At 35.9% G+C, this 22,781-nt stretch overlaps 1 long non-coding RNA gene across 1 annotated transcript; it reads left to right on the top strand.

The window, feature by feature from the left end:
- Window positions 1-1,211: 1,211 nt before the first annotated feature.
- On the top strand, window positions 1,212-3,521 carry LOC118491082. Its single transcript, XR_004890311.1, has 2 exons — window positions 1,212-2,121; window positions 3,091-3,521. It is a non-coding gene; the product is annotated as an uncharacterized LOC118491082 (long non-coding RNA).
- Window positions 3,522-22,781: the final 19,260 nt, after the last annotated feature.

Below are 22,781 nucleotides of genomic sequence, written 5' to 3' on the forward strand. Positions count from 1 at the left end.
GTCAAAAGTGTTTTTCCCAAAGTTGGTAGTTTGTTCGTGTCCCTCTGCGGGACGCATGCTTTTAGTGTGTGAACTCACCTTGGGTTGCTCGGCAGATTAGGTCACTTGTCAAATACGTTGGTCACCACGTCCTAACATGGTTACCAGTATAGGTCAGGTTTGGTGTACAAGCATTCACGTAAAAACTTACACATAACTAACACGTATCATGCATACAAGTACCCAGTGGGTTACTGGGCCGGCCTTATCATTTACGAAATCAAACAGTAACACATAGTCCAGTCAACAGATAGCCCATATTACACATATCGGCCCAATAACCAAAATGGACAGCCCACTCGCAACCAGGCGGTCTCGAGTCGCAACCAGGAGGTCTCGGCTTGTCACGTTGTGGTTGCGAGTCGCAATGGCGTGGTCTCGAGTCATCACGCTGTGGTTGCGAGTCGCAACCGTCGTAGTCTCGAGTCGCAATCGTGTGGTTTCGAGTTGTCATGCCATGGTTGCGAGTCGCAACTGCGTGGTCTCGAGTTGTCATGCCATGGTTGCGAGTCGCAATGGTGCGGTTGCGAGTCGTAATACGTCCCTTTCATGTACACGTGATGATGCAGACTAAGTCAGGTTAGTTGGTACAAAACACCAGTCCCCAAATCAGGAAACAACCAATAGGGTTTAACTAACAACTTACCCAAACTGTCTATCAACCAAATATGGATCAAATCACAAGGGTTTTCAATTACTCAACCATCATTCAACATGTTTATAACAAGTTCATCCATATTCAACATCCTAGGGTTTTTATGTCCAACATAACCATTCATTTTATGAACCAAAACTTACATATTTCATCAAGATCATTATGCAAGAACAAAGAAACATACATTATATAGCCGAAATCTTAAGTTTAACATCATCATTTTGCAAGAAACAAGGGAAGCATAGTATGTTTAGCCATAATCATTCTTAGACTACCATTTGTTAGTCATTTTGAACATGTCACCAAGCATTCAAACCTAAGGGTTTACACATATAGTCAATCTTCACAATCATCCTAAAAATTATGCATTTTGTTTCTAACCAAGCATTTTCTAGTTCATTTATCACACATAACTTCTATACACAAAATAGAACACTAACCGGTTTGAGAAGAAGAAGAATGAGCCGAAATAAAGGAAGAAAATGAGAGAAGATGAAGTGTCCGAGTGATGGTCTTGACCGAGTCCTTGTCCGAGATCCTTGCTTGGTCCGAAAGTTGGAAGAGATGGGATGTTATTTGGGGTTTCTAGTTGAGAGAGAAATAGAAGGAGTATGGATGTGTGTTGTGTAACAAATGAAAGAAGTGAGGAGGAGGTTGGGATTATATACAAGGTTCCAACACAAGCTTAGGGGATTTCGGCCCAAGCCGGTTACGGCCCAAAGGCCCACTCGAGACCGAGTGGCCCACTCGCAACCGAGTGGTTGCGAGTCGTGGTCTCGGCTCTCATATATATATATATAATACATATATACAACACATATCATGTAAAAGTCACGTTTCCATTTAATAATATTTATATACTCAAAATATTACAAGGTGTTCGTTCGGAAAAACCTAGAGTGTCACATCTTAATGGCCCATGAAAGTTTTCGGTTCCTGTTGGATAAGTGTGGTTGCGGGTTCGGTCTGTGGCAGTCTAAGTCTCACCTCTCAAGTGGTGCTTATAAAATCCTATTTCAGCAAAGCCAGTGGGTGTGCCTTAAAGCCAGGGGCAGTTTCGTCTTTATGGCCTGGGACAATTTATTTCCGGGTTTGATGTTTGTTTTCCGGGGTTTCGCCATGTCATGTTGTGTGCTTCGAGTTTACCGTGATGTCCCGAGTATGCTGACTTGGTCCGAGTTGCGGCCATGATCCGGGGTTACGGCAGTGTTCTGGGTTTGCTGCCTTGTTCCGGGGTTGCTGTCATGCTCCGGGATTCCTGTCAGGTCCCGAGCCTTGTTTGGGTTAATGTAGTGTTATTCAAGGCCCATTACAATGGCCTTGTGCTGTTGCTTATAGGATATTGCTGCGCTTTCGACTCAGGCAGGCTGCTGTTGAAGGCCCACCAGTTGGGTAGAGTGGTATTCCGATTGTGATCAAATAGAAAGGTACATGACTTAAAATCACATTTTGTCATTCAGTTATTTTAATTGCAAGTTTTTTAGCCATATGTGTTTTTTTTTAAATTTTGTATGTGGGCAGATAGTAATCAACTGCCACTCACAAAATGGTGGTGGATTGACATTGACTTGAGAGAAAGTTTTTGTTAGGGGACTAGGGGTGGAATCACTAGTGATGGATTCCATCACTCCCACTATCCAATCAACTAATGCCATGTCATCAATCCAATTTCCATCACTAGTGATAGAAATGTAGGAGGGGTGGAATCACTAGTGATGGGGATTCCAATATACAAGTATTAATGCACAATGTACAAGTCATACCCTATAAAACTCAAAAAGTTTAACGCGTGACCGGCTTAACGCGTTTTCAATTCCACGCGTGTTCAACATAGTGGCGGCGGTGTAGCATAACTCCATAACTCGTTATACATGGCCATCACGGGACCGCCCCGTGTGGCCTTATGTCTTCTTGTGGCAGTGAACTATAGCTTCTGCTGTGGTTGCTATTCATCGCTTAGTTTCAAAGTAATATGTAGGATTTAGTTAAAAATACTTACGCATCTGATTTAAATCTTATTATTTGACCTGTGTCGGTTGCTTTTTTTGTTTGTACTTTGTAGTCCCACATAAGTTGACAATATTTTGAATGAAAATTTGAATAATACGTCATTACGGACAGAGTCTTCTAAGTTGAGGCGCAAAGCGCAAAAGCGAACTGACCGTATGGTTCCGATTTGCCGATTTTCTCTCTAAATTTCACCCAATTTTTAAGTTCCTGCAAGTAATTTAATTGATATGGACGAGTTCTTACTCAATCATCACTCATGTATTCATGTATTGCATACGTAATACATAATATTCGGACCTTCAATTTTAAACCCATATGTATTGAATACATGAAAGATATTGGAGTTTCTTTTCAACAAAGTTGTTGACTTGTCTCCATGGTTTTAGAAAACGTTTGAGGCGTGCGCCTCTAGGCGCGCCTCGAGGCGAAACGGCCAAAAAACGAGTCTGAGGCGCGCCCCGAGGGGAAACGGCCAAACAAGAGCAAAGTTTAAACGAAGCCGATTCTGATACCGTAGAGGATACGGATTCCGAAACAGAAATGGAACTGGATTCAAACGACGACTTTGACCAAAACCAAAGGGTCAAAGCTGCACCAAAAGTTATGTTTTGGTTCTTAGTTGTTCTGTACTCCCCTCATTAGCTGCTAGCTAAGAGGTTTTATTTTAGGAATGTAGTTTCTTTTGGCTGGTAAAAAAAAAACAAATAAATAGAAGGATTTGTTATTGTAATTCATGCCTTATAAGAACTTTGTTATGATAAGGCATATACCTTTATCTCACCCGAACACATTATTATCACATGTTTTTCTTTTAACAGGTTATCTGTCATTAAAAGGTTATATTGTATTTGCAGGAATTTGGTCATCAAGTTTGATTGGCAACACATGCAAATTTATTTTGGGATGAATTGGGTCGAGTTGACCTGGTAGTGATTTTTGTGTGCATGTTTTTAATGAATTAGTGTGTCAACTATGAATGCTTAACAATATTATTACAATAATATATTTTAAATTTATGAAAAAGTTTCAAGTCTTAAGAGGTTCAGAAAGTTACAGTCAAAATAGGTTCGGGTTCAACTATACAATTTTTTAGTATGGGCAGTACCTTTTATAAAAGAAATTAATGCGCTAATTAGTATTTTGAAAACATAATAATAATAATAATAATAATTTAGATTATTAAACAAAACAATTTAAGAGATAGCATGCATTAAAATTAGGGGGCATGGTGGTGCCAACAATCAAATGATATGCGCGAGGGTGATTATTTTTCTTTATGAGTCACTAGGTTATAACCCCATGTATTACACGGGTTAAATAAATTAATTTTATATCCTAAATAATAAACGATATATTTTTATAACCTTATTTATTGTACGAGTTGAATAAATATAATTCTATATATTAGATAATAATAAGCTATATCTATAAGAACCATATTGTACGGGTTTCATAAATGTAATTTTATATACCAAATAATAAAAAAGTTATATCTTTAAAACCATGTGTATTACACGGGTTGAATAAATGTAATATTGTTTACCAAATAATAAAAAATGTTATATCTTTAAAAACCCTCGTGTATTACACGACTTGAGTAAATATGATGTTATATACCAAGTAATAAGAAAATAATATTTAAAAAGCTAATGGTATACTCGGTACGCGATAGATATGGTGATTGCGGAGATGATTATTGAAAAGAAGATATAGTGGTCAAACATGTTATTAAAGAAGCAAATAAGCAGCGATTTGAGTGAAAAAGTACAAATTATTATTGAAAAGAAGTTACATGCCAAGGTATTGTGATTGATTCGTATATTTTTTTTGTTAGAATCGTAAGAGATTAGGATGAAGCTGAAAAATATAATCTAAACATGGTAGCATGTGCTCAAAAAGAACTTGCATACGAAGAAAGATAGTTGTCAAAGATGATGCAAGAGTCGAAGAGGCTTAAAAGAGAAGCCATGAAGAATTCAAAGGTAAAAATATGGACATGGTACAGACATTGAATATTTCGTTATTTTGATTAAAGAGTTGAGTATTTCGTTATTATTTTGTTTAAATTTTAGACTAAAATGCTAAATGTGAGGTTGTTACCAGCTGTAAAGGATTATGCCGGGGCAATTTCAAAATTAAGATTTGTACTTAAAGAAAACGAGGATAATCTAGAGGTGTTGTGCCTACCATCATTTAGTCGATCATCATGTTGCTACTAGATTTTTACGACACATTTTTTAAATTTCTTTTGGAAACATAATATTAATTGATTTTGATTACAAAGTAAGAGTTAATTACGTTTTTCATCCTGTGGTTTATTAAAAATCACTATTTCAGTCCATTAGTTTAAAAATGGTGAAAACAGTCTTTGTGGTTTCGCTTTCGTAACTATTTCAGTCCACCTTCATTAACCTCATCTATTTGTGTTGTTAGTTTCATATGAAATTACCATACTGCCCTCTTACAATTGAACACGACACACTTTACCACCCACCCAATTCTTTCTTCTTTGAATGTATACCCATTAATCTTCTTCTCTGAATCGTCCTTCATCATGTTATGGTATTCATGTATTTCAATTATTTGATATAGTCTCCATCATTTACCTTAATATTTGAACGTATGTATAATTAAATTATTTACATCAACAATGTTAAAGTTTAAATTATTTTGTGTAGCTACCCGTGTATTACACGGGTACTTAGACCAGTACATATATAATATAATTTACAACTGTTGATGCAACACTTAATTATCAAAGTTTCTTTTCTTGACCACCGAACTTTTTACTTATTTGTACAATCAATTCATGCTAACGTTGATCACAAGTTTACAACAAAATGTCAAAATCATTACTCTTCTCCTCTTTCTCACAACTCCCTTAGTTCTGATTAGTCGATGGCGGCAGCGACACCGGAGATCGTATCAGTCAGACAACCACCAGTGGGATTGTTGTGTTACCCTGCACAAGGTCATCATCATCATTCGCCAGCACCGCAACGCTTCCAGCGGTGACGGAGAGAAACAAAGAGAGGGAGAGAGGCGGTTGTACTGTAGTGGCGATTTTATAGTGGTGTCCGGTAGTAACCGCAGTCGTCGCCATCCCTTAACCAACTCGCCGGCGACCTAAAAGGTCTTGATTGGCAACATAGTAAACTTACAAGCAACCATGCACAGGGTACACATAGGGAGGTTTCTAGAGTTTTGGTGTTGTGGGTGGTGGTTTTGGTGGTGAGAGAGCCGTATGTGATGGAGAGAGAAGAAAGAGATAGAACTTAGCTAAAGATTTTTAAGAGAGAGAGACATACAAATACAAAAAGTGTATGTTTTTACTTTTTAGGTTGAAAGTAATGGTTAATGGTTTTGGTTGATCTGTGGGTAGCTCAAGACTCAAGTAAATAGTTTTTTTTTTCTTTTTTTTTTTTTTTTTTTTTTTTTTTTCTCAAGAAAAAGGCGATTTTATAAAGAAAATGCTCACCAAGATGCTTAAGCAGGTAGTACAAAAGGAAAATAAGATAGAACATTACAATGGAAAGCTAGATAAGTAATTTGTTTTTTCAACTATTTTTTATTTTAAAATAAAAGTATATATCTACGTGACAATTATGTTACTATTTCAATTCCCCACGCATCTATATTTATACATATAATAAAGTAAACCAATGTGTGACACGTGTCATTCATTGGAGGCGTCTATTTTTTGGTTTTCCCGCCTTTCTTTCATATTTATCTTCTAACAATTTATCTTTTAATTTGTAGATAATATTAAATAGAAAAATGTTTTAATAATTGTAAATAATATCAAATAGAAAAATGTTTATCTGATAACTATAACCCTTTTATTGAAGTTTTCAAGGGTTTCACGCTTTTTTGCACCTGGTCTTTTATGTTTTAAATTCTAGGATTTGGCTAAAACACACTTTGCCATTAATCACATAATTTTTTTGGATTTATTAAAAATTCATGACTATATTATATACTTATAAGCTTGAATATATATGTCAAACTTAAAAATTATTCTTCAAAAATTCAGTAACATCTATACTCTATATATAGTAACACGTGTCATTTATTGAAGACACATATTTTTTAAGTTTTCCAGCTTTTCTTTCATATATATCTTCTAATAATTGTAAATAATACTAAATAGAAAAATGTTAATTGAATACAAAAAATATAGGATAACATCAAATGTATATCGATTACTTAAATGAGTATACATACGTATGAGATTTTTTTACTATTATTATTAGTTTCATTATTTATCAAATATATATAAGTGTGTCCGTCTTTGATTTGCATTTACAAGAAATATTTATTATATAGGATCGGCTCAACCATTTTAGAGGCCTAAAGCAAGTTTCAAAATTGGGGGCCTTCTTGCCTATTTTTTTTCTTATCCAAAAAGAATAAACGACGGTCGGTCGGTCGGCCTAACGGAGATTCAAACCCGCCCCCTTAAGGTACACAGATGACATGCGCGCCAACTGGGCTACAACCTTTTAATAACAAGGCTCATACCAATATAGTATAATTTTTTTTTAAATCTTGAGGCCCTATACATTTGGTGGCCTGAGGCCCAAGCCTCAAAATACTTGGGCTTGGGCCGACCCTGTTATTATATAGTTTAAATTGTTCAACCCGTGTAACACACGGGGAACTAACCTAGTAAATGATAAAGAAAATAATAATACTAGTTTTATAACCGTTTATTTTTTTTTATAAAAAAAAACTGTTGTTTGTGGGATGTTGCAAGCATTAGTATAGATTAAATTGAAATTTTAATTAGGTTTAATTATAAAATACATAAATTTACCCTAATACGGTGTTTGCGTTTTTTTAATTCATGATTATATTACTTTAAAGTTTTATAGTTTTATTCTGTTTAAGATTTTTTTCTTTTTTTGATACATATCTATAATAAAATTATGATATCTATAATAAAATTATAATATCATATGTATATAGAAGTTGGAGTTAATATTTTTTTGTCGTTGTTGGCCCCTATCCCGTCAATATAAACTCGAGTTCATCTCCGTTTTACGTCATTTGAGTGGATTGGTGTTATAAATTCATGATTTTGTTTTACGTTTTTTTTTGGTTTCGATCGTTATTGGATTGCTACCAAACATGTTTATACGCCCCCACCTCTGGTGATACGATTTTATGCCCCGGCCTCTGATGATGCGGTTTTACGCGCCCGCCCCGCAACGCGGGGGCTAAATTCTAGTTTCTTTTATTTGACTCCATGACATCATTGATACAAACCCAATTAATTAATTGGTGAGCTTCAAATCCTTTTCCTTTATCAATTGCTTCACCAACGTTGGCTGAAAAAAAAAAAAAAAAAAAAAAAAAAAAAAAAAAAACTATCACATAATCACTTTACAATTTTCTTTTAGTTCTCATAACCACCATGTGTGTGCCCAGTGACGAAGCTTGACCCGAATGACGAGGGGGTCGAAAACGTATATACCCAAAAATTTCTATAGAACTGGGGGGTCGAAAACGTATATATCCAAAAATTTCTATACGAAAACTAGATATATAACACTATTGAGTGAAAAGTTCGGAGGGTCAGGCACCCCTCCCGTCCCTTCTATACTTCGCCCATGTGTGTGACCGCAAATATAACAGTTCTTAGGCTAACATAATATATTATTAACCCTGATTATGAATATTTCTTTTTTTTAATCTCTAAGTTTAGCATAATACCATTGTTTTAGCTTTTTATCTCTTGAAACCTTTAACTTTTGATATAGACCAGAAACAAGTAGAATATAATAAAAACAACTCTAAATCTACTCAAAAGTGTAGGAAATATTTATATAAAAATATGTATATTTTACACCACATCAAATATCCCCATACTTAACCTTTTTCGTCACATAAAAAATTATGCTATGAAATCATAATCAAGTTTAGATCTGATTTCAAAAACACTAAATACTTAATTAGATATTTACTCACGTGTTAATGGCGATTGCAGGTATACAATCCCTTTAAACTCAACATCAGTTCTAAGCCCCTTATCATGTTTATTTAATTTTAAGTAGGCTTGTAAACGAACCGAATATTCCGTGAACCGTTCATGAATCGTTTGGCAGGAAATTCATTCATGTTCGTTTATTTAATAAATGAACGAACATGAACATTATTTTTTTTTTCATTTAAATAAACGAACAAACATGAACAATGTCCTGTTTGTTCATTTACGTTCATGAACGATCGTTTATGTTCGCTCACTTACGTTCGTTTATGTTCGTTCATTTACGTTCGTTTATGTCCGTTCATTTAAATTCGCCTGTTCGTGTTTGTTTATATCCGTTTGTTTATGTTTATGTTTATGTTCATCTTTTAAATTTAGTTATTACTAATTAAATTTAAAAATCTACTTAATTTTCTTTATCATTCTATAACTAGCTTTGACTTTCCGATTTTCAAAACTTTCTTTTATATGATATTAATATATTTGATTTATATTTTCTAATTTAAAAGTAATCGTTTCTATCATATGAAACGTGAATTAAGGTTTACCTATATTTAGGTTCTTCTTCTTCTCTACTATTGTTATACAATTCAAAGCCTTGTTCAATTATGTTCGTTATGTTCTTTTATGTGCAATCATGTGTGTTTGTGTGCGTTTATGTTTGTGAACCATTCGTTTATACTTTTAGCGAACGAACATAAACGAACATGAACATGTTCATTATCTTAACCAAAGAACAAGAACAAGGAAATCCGTTCATTTAAATGTTCGTGTCCGATCGTTTGTTCGGTTAAAGGTAAATGAACGAACATGAACATGCCTCGTTCGTGTTCGTTCAGTTCATTTGCAAGCCTAATTTTAAGTTTGGTCAGTCAACCGAGGGTCTCACATTAAAAAGTCACAGTTACACCTAATGTCGTCTCAAGCTTTTGAAACAAAAGAAACAATCACTGGACTATTTCTTAACTATTTTATGCCAAAAACAAGAGAATTTAACATCAATTTTTCTCTCATTTTATATTTTTCATGAGCACATATTTAAACCTAACCTAGAGGTTGTCCAAACCTGAGTCACCATCCCGAGTAACGACAACATGAGCTTTTGATTTTCATATATTATTCAACTCAACATAGAGGAAATCTAAATTAGAGTCACCATCCCCAATATATATTACATTGGTCTCGTCATATCTATAGCTCGTTTATTATTTCAATTTTTTCATGATAAAAATTCTAAAAGTTTTAACTTACAACGCCATTTCTTATAAGATTTTTGGCGGTTTCGATCTCCCTACTTCTCCCAGATGAGAATCCATCGACATCCTAACATTATTAGGTATTTTAGATCAAAGGAAACCTATCAATGGCTGGGCCTACCCACATATCCAAAATTAGACACTTTTTCAACTATTTATTATCTCATATTATTATTATTCGGAAACCAGACAAAACCCAAATGTACCATCAATTTCCATAATTTATTTGCAAACTTCAAAATCAGAGACATTTTCTATTTTTCATTTTTTGGATTTTTTAAATTTTCTCTTTTTTGTCTTTTTCAATTTTTTTTGACTCAAACTGACTCAATCTAACTAAATTAACACTATGACTCATATGTCTCATCCCAACACTTAAACTCTACATTGCCCTTAATGTAAGAACAGAAACCGACTAAAAAAACTAAAATAAATAAGAATAAATAAAAAAACACAAGAGCGAATCGGAAAGGACTTAACTGGTTAAGTAACGCGTAAGCTCCAAAAACTCTTGTCCAATCCAGCTCGATCGTATATAGGACTGTTCACGAGCCGAGCCGAACCGAGCGGACCTTTGCTCTTGCTTGGCTCGTTTTCAAACCGAACCGAGCGGAGCGGCTCATTTAAAACCGAGCATTAAATCAAGTGAGGGTTTTTCGAGCAGTAAAAATTCCGAGCGAGCGTCGAGCGAAGTTCGAGCGATTTGGACAACCGTTTCGGCCAATTAAAAATTGCTGAGAGAGATAGTGACAATGTTAGGTCTCAAGTTTTTATGTCTTTAATAGAGTGTTTGGGGTTGAGTTTTCAAAATAGATTATGAGTTTTGAATAATCAGAATCAGATAATTAGCTATAACAAAACGTGCTGTAGAAAGATAGTGGTTGGATTTGATTATGTTGTTTGATATCACAATAATCAGATAATAATCAACGGCGTTTGGATTTGATTATGTTGTTTGATATCCCAATAATCAGATTATCAACTATTTGGTTGTTTGGCAAGTATATATATTTTAAAAAATAAATAAGTGAAAACGTAAAATATCAGTTTTTGGATTATCACGTTTTCCTGCAGGAAGGGGTGACCTACTTTTGGATTATCACGTTTCGATCTCTACAAAACGTAAAAAATCAGTTTTTATTAATTTTTTACCAAACACTCAAAATAGATTTTTTTGCGATTTCATTCGGTAAATGCCTTGACATCTGATGAACAGCTCCGAAATCACCTGAATGGCGATTGAGCACGGGTAGTACGATTCACCTACAGAATAAAAAAAAGCAAAAACCAGAGCGGTACCGGCTCTAGACAAAAATTGACTCAAAAGCACCAATGAATATATAAAAACTAAAACTATGACTCTATACAAACTCCATGAAACCTCCCCACACTTGAATTTAATCAGGAGGTTTCTCTTAGACTTGGACCTTGTCTAACCCGTTTAATTCCACCCGGTCCTCGTAAACAGTTAAAATTTTATCAGTGAATTAAAAAACGTTTTAAAAATTAGAAAATAGGTCAGACCACCAAACTTTAAACTTACCTGGAATGAAGCGAATGCGTGACATTTAGTGCAAAGATTGGTCGTGTTTCAACGACTCCTTCCTCTCCTCCTTGTACCACCTTTGGGCCCGTAACCATTCCCGATTCCCAAGTGGTCTTTTTTTCACCTTCGTCCGTGGTCTTGATTTTTGAGTTGTACTTATAAATACTTCCATGGCCAGCTGTGGTGTTCTTCATCTTCCACCACTTCCACATCTAAAGCTTCCATCAGGTGATCCCTACACTTAGTTTCATCGTTTGGTGTGGGATTGATCTCTATTATGGGTTCACCTTCTAGTAGGGCCTCTAAGATTTCTAAGTCTCTTTCCGAATCGAACTCACCTACTTTATCGTACTCAGGCAAACCTAACAACTCTCCCACAAACTCATCTCCCCTAGATAGACTCTCCTCATTCTTTTCCGTCTCTTCCTCTACACCAAATATCAGACTAAGGGATTTTTCTTCTACTTCTTCTTCGATCACCTCTTTCTTTACTAACGACTTCTGATAAGCAGCCCATTCACATCTTCCAATCTCCTAGCAATTTTTTCTACTAAACGTTGGAGATCTAAAAGTAAAAGACTGTTGATTTCTCAGAAGGATGTCATGCTCTGCAAGGGTTTTCAGGGTATCATCATCCTTAGCAACTAATCGAACTAGCAACTCTTCAATCCTGCTCCAAGCAAGACCACTACATTCCCCAAAGTTGCTACCAGAAAACTTAGCTTGTCGATAATATGGTTGCGGTTGCACCATAGCTGTTAATAGCGAATAGTGACAAATAGCGACAAAAAACCTATGTGCTACATAGCGAATATCGACAAATATTGACTGCTATTTATAAATAGCGATACACTGGAAGAAGAATTTTGAAAATTTTTATTGTATATTACATCAAAATACCCTTGGTACATATGCTATTTTACTTGTATATTTAATAAAAACCTATTAATCTAGCTATTTTATAGTTATATCTAATGGCTATTTACATTAAAAAAAAACTAACTGTCATTATTCACACTATTGGTCGCTATGACCCAGATAGCGACACTTGGTCACCTCGCTATATAGCGCGCTATAGCGGTCGGTATAGCCGTTCTTGACAACTGTGGGCTGCACAAAGGTGTTAGCACAATAATGTGTAGAGGATCACTCATATTATGGACATTTAACAGTAATATAGGGTCCACCATAAATTTCACACAAAACTAAGGCTTAAAAAACACATAATTTTGACTCCTACGACTAAATATATAAAACCCCAGTAGATTCACAAGACTCACCACAGAAACACAAAACAAAAGGCAAGTAGCATAAATCTTCTCTTAAGTTTATCAAAGCTAATAAACTCAATCGCCAAGAATCACCGGCAACAACGTCTAAAACTTGATGCGCTAAAAGTGGCCTGTTAAAAATAACTAATTTTAACCTAAACAAGACACGCTATGATTTAAATTTATATATAAGACTCTAAAACTTAGATCACGCAACAGGCAAGTGTATCGGTCAATGTAGTATAGCCTAAGTAAGTCCGAGTATCGAACCCACAAAACTCTACTTAATTACGTTAACTAGATTCTCTAGACTTAGACTAACACCACTCTAACTGTTTTTATATTTTGGAGGAGAGGGATTTCTAAATATCATAAAATTGCAACTAATTAATACTAGTTAACTAAGTTAACTAAGACACGAAAAAGACATGAGTTTAAATCAGATGATGATGAAAGAATATCGAGACTGGAATCCCGAAATGTAACTAGTTATGTTTTAATAGGATGCAAGTTATTATGGAACCGGCATCTTATACTGCTAAACCTATCGAGACACCGAACAAAACCCCCGACCCTTCGCAGGAAGACACCTACGAAAATCTAAAGGCTCTTGAGAACACTATTTGGTCTAGACTCCTTCTTAGGTTATCTAAGTGGTTTATGTAAAGTACCATAATTTGAGCCACCCCCTCTCAGACTATAAACCTAGGGTAGCTTAGGTTCTTAAAAAAACCTAATCCCTCACCCCTAAAAAACATAAAAAAAAACTAACCCCCCCCCACACACACACACATACCCCAAAAACTTAACCCCCACCCCCCAAAAATCCAACCCCAAAAATAAAAATTAAAAAACAAAAAAAAAGACCTAACCCCCCACCCCCACCAATCACCCACCAATAACCTAAAAAACATAACCCCTACCTCCAACCCCCACAAACCTAAACCCCCCACCCACCCCACCCCACCCAAGCTAAATCCTAAAAACTAAACCATAAAGCTAAACCTCACAACTAAATGCTAATTTTTTTTATATGTTTTTATGAAAAAAATCGTAATTTTTTATCACTAAAAAAATTGAACAACAACACCGATGAATGCACATGTGCAACTATACTTTTTGTTCATTTTTTTTATAAACAAACACTAAATTTTGTCACTAAAAAAACAACACCTGTTGTTTAGTTTTTTTTAGTGACGAAATGTAGCATTTTTTTATTAAAAAAATTATTTTTGTGTGTTTTTAATTTTTTTAGCTATTTTTGATTGTGCTCATATTCGTTATCGCAATAAAGGTTGTTTCTAACGGAGAACTTCTCTCTCTCTCTCTCTCTCTATATATATATATATATATATAGGATTCGGTTCAGTTAAGAACCACCACGAGTTGTGAGAACCATGAGAACTTCTACCTCCAACATGAATTGGGCCACCATTTATTACATAGACGTAGATGAAAAATGTTATAAGCACATACAAAAAATTGTGGAGTCAATAGTTACACATACTATAAAATTTGTTTACACCTGATGTAAATTTTTGCATGCGATATATTCTTTTTCTAGAACAAGTGACTTTTTTTTAAATATTTTGGAGAAATTTTTTTTTTTTTTTTTGAAAACACCCTTTGGAAGGCCTTGTTCTCATGTTTCTCACAACTCAAGGTGGTTCTCATTTTATCCTTTCCCTATATATATATATATACATGTATATATATATATGTATATATATATATGTATATATATATATATATATATATATATATATATATATATATATATATATATATATGTATGTATTTGTGTGTGTGTAAGAACTTTGTTGACTTATAACTTTAACCACTTTGTTGCATTTACAGCTTTAGAAACTTTTTACTTTTGATTGGGACTAGATGATGAAGATTTGTATGTATGCTTCCACTATATGTCACACCCTGGCTTTTGCGGAAGCGTGGGTTTATTTGGTGTGACTTCTTAATACCATAGCAATCAATCATAACAATGCTATATGATAAAATCAAGAGATGTTCATCCATTAATAAGGTTTAGAAATAACAATACAACATCATTTTGAAAATGTCGACTCATAAAACAAAGTACAACCATAACATAATTTAAAAACGTGTTCATATGACATAATAAAAGACTTGAATAAAAACATGGTTTAAGGACATGTAACCCGTCCAGGTAAAGGTTACACCTCTTGAACCTACTACCCTGGATGACGTCTTTATTTAGTACGCAGCTTGACACAAACGCAGACACTTGCCAGATCCCTTAGTTTTCCTGAAATACATGTAAGTTGAAAAATCAACAAAAGTTGAGCGAGTTCATGTGAAAGTGAGAATGTATAAGCCTTTATAATGTGTTTGTATGTATGAAAATCCCTGGTATGTAGCAATTAAGGAAAAAAAGATCACCATTGGGTTGCAAAGCCAATGATATATGTGAAGTGATGCAGGAAGACTCAAACCTAGCAGATTTGTGCGTCGGGCACGTAGTCACCACATGGTCCACTCGACGGACTCAGGAGTGGGGCTCGTTACACCCGAATAGATCTATCACTTATGTCCCTCGGTCCTACAACGAGGATTAATGGCCTTAAGTTCTACCTACCCACTCACATGATCTAAGTAGTATAAACCCTCCTTAAGCTAATCATACCATGTAAGTATACTGGCAATAGACAGGGTGGAGGACTTGTTGTCAGCTCAAGCTCCAACATTCTGCGACTTATATCCTCAAACTGTAGCTGATGTGACAGGTGTACTCATTCCATGTGTAGCCTCCATAATGTGAGGGACGGTAAGGGTCTAAAATCAGTATAGTGTGTTATAGGAACCATCGAAACGGTTCGTCCAACGATGTGGAGATGAATGCATCAGTCGGTGCGGCCTGTGAGGTCGTAGAAAATGCTGCTGTAGCAAAAGGGACCGTTACGCAGGTGCTGACCTGGATTACCTTCCCGGGGTGTGGGTATGTTTTGAAAGAAAGCGATAGGCATGTTGGCGCAATGGACATTGGTCTTCATATGAGCAACATCAGCAGGTGCATGTGAAGTAGGAATGTTACAACGAAAGGAGAATTAATACGTGCAGGTACTGGCTCGGGTATAAGGGGTGCATTGCCTGGTAAATCAAAAGAAACAGGGTCATGATCAAGTAAGGGTGCAGGATCAGCAGGTACAACATCAGGCTGACCCCAAAAGGAACAGGAGTTGGCTCAGGAGCAGGCTCTGGGTTGTGTAAAGGTGTGGCGTCTTGAGCAGGTGTTGGTGCAATAGTCATAGCGATGTCGTCGCCTGTGTCAGTAGCAGAAAGCTGTAGTCCGGCCGTTTGTAAGGTTATAGATGTCATAGACTCAAAGAAGTCTAAAATCGAATGTATGCTACAATCAGAGGATAGCTCGTTAACAGGGGTCTCAAAAGTGAAATTTGTAGCAACGTGCTCGTCAGACTTTCCATCATCATAGATGTTATCAGAAGGGCCATCAATAACATGCCAATGTCATCATCAATTATTCGTTGGGTAGTCGATCTTCGGAGGGAATGTCCACAGGAGGTGCATTGTCGAGGTTTGGAGTCAAGAGGTGCTCTCCACCGAAGTGTCCAAATGGTGAGGCGGTCGTGGACCGAATCAAGAATGACAGGAAGACTTTCGTCAAGGAAACCATCAGCAAGGGTAATTCATCACCAAAGTCTGGCAGCGCGGACGGTTGGAAAATGTCCTTGCCCTTGGTTAACATGTCAGGATCATTCTCAGTGTCTGTCGTAGATATCTCCGGCGCAGGTATAGTCTCACCATCTGTGGCGGTGGCCGTAGGGTCATCATCATCTGGCTACTCGTTCCCTAAGGAAAGTGACGTGTGTGCTGGTACATAATAGTCATAGCATGCATATTTACAGTAACCTTTAACACTTTGTATATTGCAAACAAAGACAATTCATAATGTAATCATGTATCCACATATTCGTCCTAGTCTCTCAGACAAATCTCCCAGTCTCTCAGACTAACACATCCCGTCTCTCAGACTAAACCTCCCCAGTCTCTAAGACTGAACTCCCTAGTCTCTAAGACTAACACCCTGGTCTCTAAGACCAACTCCCAGTCTGTAAGATTGATTCCCTGGTCTCTATGACCAACTCCCTGTCTCTAAGACTGATTCCCTGGTCTCTATGACAAACTCTCAGTCTCTAAGACTGATTCCCTGGTCTCTAAGACCAACTCCCAGTCTTTAAGACTGAATAAACCTTCCCAATCTCTAAGACTGACTCTCCCCAACCTCTAAGGCTGAACTCCCTTATTCTCTAAGACTGAATTATAAACATAAATTTTGAAATGTGTATTCATGCCTTTTGTTTGTAAAAATGTTTTGTACCCTGGATCTGGACGTTTAGTGTATGCAATGTAAAAATGTTTGAAAATATTTTCGTGAGAGCCCTGATGATCATAGTCTAGACTCGAGAAAGAATCCTAGTTTTCTATGATCGAGGCTCTGATACCAAGCTGTCACACCCTGGCTTTTGCGGAAACGTGGGTTTATTTGGTGTGACTTCTTAATACCATAACAATCAATCATAAGAATGCTATATGATAAAATCAAGAGATGTTCATCCATTAATAAGGTTTAGAAATAACAATACAACATCATTTTGAAAATGTCGACTCATAAAACAAAGTACAACCATAACATAATTTTAAAACGTGTTCATATGACATAATAAAAGACTTGAATAAAAACATGGTTTAAGGACATGTATCCCGTCCAGGTAAGGGTTACACCTCCTGAACCTACTACCCTGGATGACATCTTTATTTAGTACGCAGCTTGACACAAATGCAGACACTTCCCAGATCCCTTAGTTTTCCTGAAATACATGTAAGTTGAAAAATCAACAAAAGTTGAGCGAGTTCATGTGAAAGTGAGTATGTATAAGACTTTATAATGTGTTTGTATGTATGAAAATACCTGGTATGTAGCAATTAAGGAAAAAGAGATCACCATTGGGTTGCAAAGCCAATGATATGTGTGAAGTGATGCAGGAAGACTCAAACCTAGCAGATTTGTGCGTCGGGCACATAGTCACCACATGGTCCACTCGGCGGACTCAGGAGTTGGGCTCGCTACACCTGAATAGATCTATCACTTATGTCCCTCGGTCCTACAACGAGGATTAATGGCCTTAAGTTCTACCTACCCACTCACATGATCTAAGTAGTATAAACCTTCCTTAAGCTAATCATACCATGTAAGTAATGTCTGTAATAATTGTAACATGTATTTTACCCCCGAAGTATAAAACTGAAAACAGTAAAGAGAAAAGGGGGACATGAACTCACAGTATCGCGTCTTCAGTATGTGTAACCCAAGTCTCCTCAGCCAACACGACTACCTACAGTGTACTAAAGTCTTTTAGACGAACGGGCCGTGCCTTTGCTTAGTTTGAAGGTTTTTGAGTTACGTTTCTTGTGTTCTAAAAATTATTCCAAGTTATAATTATTAGTTAAAATAATTATTTTAACTTTACATTATAATGTTTGGAATAGTCGTTAATCAATATTTCGTATTCCTACTTCTCAAGTATTTATTTCCTTCCCAAGGATGGGGGTAATAATACACGTACACGTTATAATTCCGAAAATTATATTTTAAGTCCCACTTAGAAAATATATTTTTAATCACTTGTCTAAGACGTTTTAATTCCAAATATATATATATATATATATATATATATATATATCCCAAAAATGTCATATTTTACTTCATACATTTTCCAAAATAATACTTATCAAAATATACATATAAGAGTATTTTTCAGAAATACTACATAAGTTACGTCTTAAAGTTCAGGTTGTAATAACAATATTTGTGTAACTTAAATATTTATCTTGTGAGAGCGTTGGTATTATTTTGGAGTAATTTCATGATATTTTCAAGTTATATTATTTTTACCCTAAAAATAATACATATCTAGTTCACAAAATAATCAAATAATCACACAAGCGTTATATTATAAAATATATATTCTAAATATATATTTATCAAATTTTATTTACGAAAATCAACCTCCGGCACTTGGTATTTTTGTAATAAAAATCATGGCGAAATTTATTTTGAAAACCAAGTTAAAATATATATATTTGTTTCCTCTGTAATTGGAGGTGTCCATGCTTTTAGCATATCATTTTCTTTTGTAAAATCATTCAAACAATTTACGAACCATCAATATACAATCTTTAATCACTAAGTAGGTCTTGTTATCTTTAAAAGTTCGTAAAAATATGTAGTAAGTTACTAGCATACTTAGTAGGTCTTGTTATCTTTAAAAATGTGATTAGTTTCTTAAAAACTTTATTTTTAAAGAATGTGTATTCTCATAACTTCTAGTCATGATTTCCAAAAATATTTCTTTGTGAAATTTTATTGTTACACAAGTGTTTATACACTTGTTTACTTACTAAAAATGATTTTAGTTCATACAAGATCCGGGTTTTCACAAAACTATTTAGTTTTCACTTGGTTCTTCCGAAAACCCACTCATAGATCTTTAGATCTACAAGTTTACATATTTATTTTTCAAGAAATCTTATATTTATTCAAGTTCAAGGTTCATGTGTGGATGGTTTCATCATCCTTCATATCTTTAACCTTTACATCTTACTAGTTCATGTTCTTAAATATGATCTAGCAAGTCTTAGACGATGAACCATCTTACCTCTACTAACAAACATCATGTATTTAGCATAATAACACAAGATCAATATGATTTAACCATACATCTTCTCTTTATCCACTCTTTATCCTTTATGTTTCAAGATTAGTTTATGTTCTTTAGTGTTTCTTAATATTTCACCATTCAATCATCTATTAACCACTAAAAATAAGAACAAGATGAAGTTTTTAGCACTTACTACTAGCACAAGGCTGGGGGAGAAACAAGGCATAAAAGTGGTGGATAAAAGAAAACAAGAGTGGTCCATGAGCTTCTGAGTGCACCAAGCTTACTTGTATGATCTCTTGCACCTTTGAGTTTATGAAAAATGGCTTGAATGAAAGTTGATGGTGGTGATAGGGTGGATGATGGTGGCGGCCGTAGGTGGGGAAGGAGGGGAGAAGAAAGCTTGAGTTTGTTGGATGTTGGTGAAATGAAATGATCAAGACCCAAGTTGTTTATTTATAATTCAATTCGTTCTTTACCCATCATACATTATGCTTCTAAATGACGAACAATATCAAATTAAATAATCAAAAGAATGTGGGGGGTGTCCCCACACCTTGTGACCGTCGAGTGGGGACACATTCTCCCCCTGTTAAGAAAATTTATAATTCAATTCATTCTTTACCCATCATACAGTTGTCACATTCTCCCCCTGTTAAGAAAATTTCGTCCTCGAAATTTGTACTACCTTAACTCCCTATGGAGACGTCACACGCGTGTGTATATGAATAATACCGAAGTAAATAATCACTAAACCGAATCAAACCTTACTCACATCAGGTGAGTCCAAGAATATATAACAACCTGAATCCTATGGGTAAAAGGTGTGTGCTTTTAGCATCTGCTGTCAAAAGTGCAAGACGTATTTGACGTATAGTCTAGTGTAATCCAGCTAGTGGGGGGGGTTTCGCAAAAGAGGAGTTTGGCTAATAAGGTTCTCGAACCATAGCATCCGCTATGAGATTTCAAAATCAATAACTCAAATGTAATAGTCAAATGGTCTGCTATCTAACGAGTATATGAATGGTAAGGTTTAGTGAGTTGACATTCTTGAATTGCGAAAGTACGCCAAATGAAATTCAAGTGAATGTGGTGTCTCATTGTAGTTGCATCGGAAATGTTTAAATGACGAGCCAAACGAAAGCATATGCAGTTTTGTGTGAAACGGTTGACCATGATTAGCACAAGCTACAAGTTTGTAATGACACCACGAGGTGTCGTAATGACATAGTTCAAGTATAGTGGTGACCGAACAAGTTCACTATTTTGGAAATCAAATGAAAGTGCACTGAAACAGGCCAGAAGATTTGATTTACACAATGTCATGGGGTTTTCAGTTGAATATGGAACATCAAAGAGTCGTTGTTTTTGATCGAAGGTGAGAAAGTAATATGTACCGCAAGGCATTTGACCGATCAAAAGAACCGTTAGGAGGTACACTGTGATATGAAATGAATTTATGTACCTTTACCTCAACACACAACTGAGTTGAGACCGATTTCATCATGATAAGCAAGACGGATTTACGGCAATTTATCAAAAAATTAATTAAATCCGTGTGTGAAGTGAGTAACCAAACAAGCGCAATCTTCAATTTTGTGTAAGCATCACCGCGAGGTATCGAAATCAATCAAACGATTTAGTGGAGTCGTAGATCCACGACTCGAAACGAAAGAATTTTTGCAAAATATTTGAATATGATGCCTTCAATACATCATATGACGTCTTAAACTGAATATACGAAATGGATAAGTTCAAGCAATCGAACTTGGTTTTAGCATAATCCGACAATAAACGTATGTATCAATAAAGGAAATCTCGGCATGGTTGTAAAGATAAACCATGTATGTAACTTGAAATGAGGGAAATTTCAAGAGGGTGTGTTGGCTTGATAGCAAAAGAGTCAACAATCACAATATGTAGGTCATTCGAATTCACAATTCGGTAATTAGATCTAGCGTCATAACATTTGATCTTAAATGAAGTGTTTGAAATGGAGTGAAGTCGCATGCGTAGCAAATGGTGCATGTGACAAATAAGTTTCCAAGAAAAGGAAAAATGAGTATCTGCTAAAATGAAGAAATGACTAGATATCGAAGCAAATGTGGGTTCGCCCTTAGTGAAGAAAATTAACGTGATGCAACTACCATTAAAGGGGAGTAGAGATGCAAACCTCTACTCGCTAGAAGTAAAAGAAATTCAAGTACTTTCGGTTTGGTCAACGGAACTGGCATATGTGTCAGGTTAAAGGTGCCTGCTTGAGTGAGCGGACGTGGTTTCTAAGTAATGACCTTTGTGAATTTGGACTGGCTCCCTATGGTCCTAAGTACAGGTTTCCTAAATTCTCAGAGTTTCGTATTTGGTGTAGAATCGTTCTGTGCATCGTGTAGGAAACGCCATTCTTGTGTACGTTTAAACAAGTTATTGTCCCACACTTTTCTTCCGATATGCTTTCTTCCTGAATTTGCAGCTACTCGATCATCGTTCAGTCAGGAATGCTGGCTGGATCCTCGTAGTTAGTCCAGTAAGTAGCTCGTCAATCCTTAGCAAGAGTCGCTGACTCTTGTTGGCTAGCTCGTCCGACTCCTGGTAGTTTGATGTTTATTTGAAAGTCATTGTCCTTTCATTTGACGAGCAGAACTGGGGTTACCCAGAACGGAAATTTTGGTCTGTTATCTTCCTTCTCTATCCACTACTGAAACTACACTGTCAATTCTTGCATTTCCGAAGGTGTATGTCTCTTAGAGTGCATTTACTACAGACGCGGCGCCTGTAATCCAATCGATGGGAAACTCGACTTGTCGTTGAGGAGGTATTTCTGTAAAATCTTCGAGGAAGACTTTAGGAAACTTCCTTATCACAGGAATACCTTCATGTTTTGGTTCTTCGACTCCCTCGTCCACGACATGAGTCAAGAACACAACACATCCTTTACGCAACATCCTCCATGCCTTCAAGCAATTAGTAATTTGCAGAGGCGTATCCCGCCTCATGAGTCAAGATTGTTTCTTCGTTCGCCATCGCGGTGTGGATATCGATCTCCTATCGATCCAATCCATCCAACTACCTTGTTGAAGTCTCCCAATTCACTGACAGTAGATCAAGCGTAAACTCACACTTTCCGGGTCCAATCTTGCCATGTCCCATTTACTTCGTTGGCTTCTACTAGCTTCCCATTAGCTAGTTCTATCGAGTGCAGGTTATCTAACTTACTTACTACTAAGCCGAGTATTCTCTCAAACCCTAGAGATGCGAAGCTAAAATTTGCAATAGTATCTAGCAGCGCAAGTGCATAACGT

The sequence above is a fragment of the Helianthus annuus genome, chromosome 4 (assembly GCF_002127325.2).
Source record: "Helianthus annuus cultivar XRQ/B chromosome 4, HanXRQr2.0-SUNRISE, whole genome shotgun sequence".
Classification (NCBI taxonomy): Eukaryota; Viridiplantae; Streptophyta; class Magnoliopsida; order Asterales; family Asteraceae; genus Helianthus; species Helianthus annuus.